Genomic DNA, 4,842 nt, shown 5'->3' on the forward strand with positions numbered 1-4,842 from the left:
CAGCACCAAACGCTAGAGATTACATCGCATCTGGTAACAAGAGTACACATAATTTTAAGAACTCTAATGATATCTTTACCCCCTGATATTGCATTGGTGATATAATTCAAACATATTAGAGGCATAGAGTATGAGCAGTGAGTAAGCTGGCCAAATTTCTGTCGAAAATAACTTACATGCTTAAAGCTGTCGACCCCCTGAACCACAGTCAGCATTTATAAATAAAAAGTAAAAAATAAAAAAATACATACATGTGTACAAATAAATAAATAAATACCTTTGAGTGGAACAGTATGGCGTCTGTCTCACTAGCAAACATAACTACAAACAGACAGAGAGAAATACAACAAAATAGATTAATGACCATGATATCCTGTTATCATAATAGTTAAAGGATAGTTCACCCAAAAATGAAAATTTGATGTTTATCTGCTTACCCTCAGGGCATCCAAGATGTAGGTGACTTTGTTTCTTCAGTAGAACACAAATGATGATTTTTAACTGTTGCCGTCTGTCAGCGGTATAAAGCTTGTGAATGGTAACACAATCTGTAAGAGTAAAAAAAACACGCACAGACAAATCCAAATTAAACCCTGCGGCTCGTGACGACACAATGATGTCCTAAGACACGAAACAGTCGGTTTGTGTGAGAAACCGAACAGTATTTCTATCTTTTTTTACCTCTAATACACCACTATGTCCAACTGCGTTCAGCACTCGGTTAGTGAGGTCTGATCGCGCTCTGACAACGGCAGTGATGTCTCGCGCTTATACTTCAATGAGTGCTAGACATCACTGCCACTGTCAGAGCGCGATCAGACCTCACTAAGCGAATGTGTCACTAAGTGACTTTTAGACACTAAATAATTTCTTTGAAGTAAATATTCAACAGAAGTGTGTTGATTACAAATAAGAAAGGTATCAGGAACAGTTATTATTTGTGTGATTTTTTTTGACTAAACTTACCTAAAATCAGTGAAAACAACAGCGAGACGGAGTCTTGATGCTTGACGTTTCCCCGTTTCCATGGTAACTCAGATCCACTCCAGTGTTTGCTATCTTATAGTCTCGTGTAATCTCGCGATATCTCTTCAGACCGCAAAAAAATGAAAATGAGCATATAATTTCTATTTTCTGAAATATTGACGTACCAACAAACTGACACAGAAGTGGAAAATAGGCATAATAGGGCACATTTTATACATTATTATTATTACATATGGTTAAACACTTTTTTTAAGGTATAGTTTACGAGCTTATTTCAGCATTGATTTATAGGTGATTTTCTAAACCTATTTCAACCATTTTACATTTAATAATTTATCACTGTTGAAACATCAACTGATGTTACTTCAACCACATTTCAATGTTGAAGGTCGGTCATGTGCCGGCTGGGTATACAGTATATGGTTGGCAGCAACTAATACTTTCTTGTTAAACACTTGTTAGGCACTTTATTTAAACTTTTCAAATATTTTCTTCATTTTTATTAAATATAAATGCCTTTCTGATTTGTGATGGGAAAAGGGGTAAGAGCGAGTTTGGCGAATCGAACCCGGTTTGATCACATTAAAAACAATTTTCACACACCACACGTTCTACGGCCTATGCCACTACGGACGTTAGAATAAATTGCATCTTTTTAGTATTTAACTGAAAACATTCGAAGGCTAAATTATAACCTGCGTACAATAAATTGGACATATGTTGGTATTTTAAGCATGAAATGGGGTAAATTTCCAGTTTGGGCTGACACATGACAACTTACCAGCGTAAGTTTACGCTCATTTTCTTCACTCCCCTGCCACTGAGAGGCAGCCATCTTGTTTGAATTATTTTTCTGAAAGCTCCAAGCTGGTCACGTGATCAGCTGCTAGCATTCTGATTGGAGGATCTCAAAAAAATTAATTTACAGTAGCACTACTGCTTTTGAGTAAACAGTAAAGTACTGTAAATTCACATATACAGTAAGTTACTGTAAATATAATAAAAAATACCCATAATGCATTGCATATTACAGTAGTTAACCGTAAATAACCTATATGGTATTTTACTGGGATTTTTTGCGATAAGTAACTGTAAAATTACAGCAAAGTCTAACAGTGAGGCTATAGTCCAAAATGGCAACATAGCTACTCCAAATCAGAGCATCTGGACAGAGCTTAGTAAACAGCTAGAAGACAAGATCACCGCAAAGGCTCTATACACTTTTGTTAAATTAAACAGACACAACATCTGGAAAGCTTTAGGGTATATTCATGAAAGTGATCATGAAACAAGTGGCAGTAGTGATGACACTGATTTTGAGCCAGGGTCCCTTTCCTCCAGATCAAAAGATTGCTGGACTTTTAATCTTGAAGTTCCATTTCAGAAATGGATTGAATTCATGCCTGAAACGGTTAAATACAAAGACAAGGTCTCTAAAACACAAAAAAGAGAATACACAATTTTGAAGCCTGGCATCTGGACACATGTGATAAATCACCAGATTTGGCAAGAAGTAAAATGCCCCTGCACTTTTGTCTTTAAAAGAGCCAAGGTCTATCCATCAGTCACAGAGATATACATTGATGTCAGAGGCCAATGTAAAGAGTGTCATGGCCACATTCACATAAAATGTGAACGAGAGCCTGAAATTAACAGTCCGATGGTGCTCAAGTGTTTACTTAAGAACACTGATGACTCCCTGCACACTGGCTGTTCCAAGCGTCCGATGTCCGGTAACTTGCGCATGCAAATAGCCAAAGAGCTGTGTGAGGGTAGAATGGAACCCCATGTATGGAGGGCATCAGAGGCAACAAAACTGATGGATTTTGGAGATCCCGAGCCGAGCCATCTGCCTAATTTGGCCACCCTACGCAAAGCTAAACAAGAGAGAAATGAATTGGAGTTAGGTGACAAGGATCCTATTTTGTCATTGCAGATATTAAAACACAGTGCACCTCATAGTGGTAGTATTAAAGATATTGGACTTGACAAGTTTTTCTGCCACTACTGGAGTCAAACTCAAATGCATATGTACAAGACAATATCAAAGATATCTACTAACCCCACTGTGAGTTTTGATGCAACTGGCTCAGTAGTGAGAAAACTACAGAGACCAAATGGCAAGTCTGGCCACATCTTCTTATATCAGGGTGTTCTGGCAGGGGATGAGAGCTCAAGTGTCCCAGTGGTGCAAATGCTGTCAGAGAGACATGATGTTAATGCGATAACACATTGGCTGTCAGAATGGATACGTGCAGGTGCGCCAACTCCAAAAGAAGTTGTGAGTGACTTTTCTCTGGCTTTGCTCGGAGCTCTGGTCAAGGCTTTTACTCCTCATCCTGATCTAAGGACCTACATCAATGAGTGTTGGGGTGTCTTACTTGGTAAACATTCAGCAAAAGTGCCACCTTGTTTTGTTCGGGTTGATGTTGCACACTGCATCAAGATGATCTGCCAGTGGGACTGCTTGAAGAAAAAACATCATCGCATTAAAGATTTCTTTGTGAGGTCAATGGCACAGCTTCTCATGTCCCAATCCATGGATGATGCAAGAGAACTACTACGCAGTATTACTGTTGTGGCTCTCAGTGAAGCAGAAGGCAATGACAGCTCAGGAGCCCTCCTCTTATCCGAAAAGTGCAAGAAATACCTGAAGGCCCGAATTGCAGAAGAGCGTGTCATCATTCCAGATGTAGAGGGTGAGGACCTGGAAGAACTGGATCCATGTGACCAAACACAGACAGACCTACGGCAGTGGGTGACAGACATATGTGAGGAGAGCAGGTCACTTGCAGTAGCTAATGGCGATCATGATAATATGCACTTCCTCCCTGAAATTATTCCCAATATAATCAGGCTTGCAAGTTACTTACCACTTTGGACAGGGGTAATGATCCCTCACTTCCAAAGCACCAACATAACTGCAAGTTCAGCTAATGTTGAAGCAGAGTTCAAAAACATCAAACGAGGCCTTTTCAAGCATGAAAACTTGCCTATTCGAGTAGATCGATTCATTGCTCGACATCTGTCCTTCATTGAAGGCAACATGCGAATTTGTTCTGCAAAACAAAAAGGTGAGGAAAAAGGTGAAGAGAATGCAGCTGTTGCAACAGTGACCGTCACAGGACCCGATCCACTACCCACCACAACTTGCTGTGTAGATGTAGAACCAGAAATGGATGCTTTCTGTTCTGACACTGGACACAGGAAGTCTGACACTGTCACAAACATCCCTCCAACAGATGAAGATGCTGTTGAAAACTGGAGGGGCCTAGCAGTTCCACCTAAAAAAGAGGAAGAGAAATTCATACCTCTCTCCTTGTCCTGAATGGCTTCATGCAGATCCATCTGTGAGGGGGAAAAGACTGAAAGTGGACCTGTTGAAAAATGGAAATAATCAACAGCCTGTTAAACTCAGGAAATCAAGAATCTCTGTGCTGAACACATGTGCATTTGATGCTTTTTGTCAATGCTTATGTTGTGCTTTCTGCGATAGTGTCACTTTTGAAAATATTGTTTGTGCTGAGGATTCCAACAATCTCCTCCAATTAGTGAAATCCATCACAACAAAGGGACTGAATGCACATGCCTACATACAGAGAGCTGAGCTGCTAAGTGGAATATTCAAAGCTGTCCGATTGAAGTCTGGTGCTGTCCAAATCGATGCACAGTGCCACATCTCCACTATCATTGATAAGTTAATGACAAAATGTGCATGTGTTTCCTTCACAAAACAGTGCTCCTCACCGTATTGTGGTCTCAGCACACAAGTCACAAGGGAAATTCCATTTGTTTGTACCTCTGTTGCTGTACTGCAGGCTTCTGGTATGGCTCATCTTCAGACCGCAGTAGAAG

At 40.0% G+C, this 4,842-nt stretch overlaps 1 long non-coding RNA gene across 1 annotated transcript; it reads right to left on the reverse strand.

The window, feature by feature from the left end:
- Positions 1-2,119: 2,119 nt before the first annotated feature.
- Positions 2,120-4,842, reverse strand: LOC125261228. Its single transcript, XR_007183252.1, has 6 exons — positions 4,132-4,842; positions 3,861-4,046; positions 3,638-3,733; positions 3,369-3,450; positions 3,050-3,184; positions 2,120-2,864 (listed from the first exon to the last, which is right to left on the reverse strand). It is a non-coding gene; the product is annotated as an uncharacterized LOC125261228 (long non-coding RNA).

The sequence above is a fragment of the Megalobrama amblycephala genome, unplaced genomic scaffold, assembly GCF_018812025.1.
Source record: "Megalobrama amblycephala isolate DHTTF-2021 unplaced genomic scaffold, ASM1881202v1 scaffold373, whole genome shotgun sequence".
NCBI classification, from domain to species: domain Eukaryota; kingdom Metazoa; phylum Chordata; class Actinopteri; order Cypriniformes; family Xenocyprididae; genus Megalobrama; species Megalobrama amblycephala.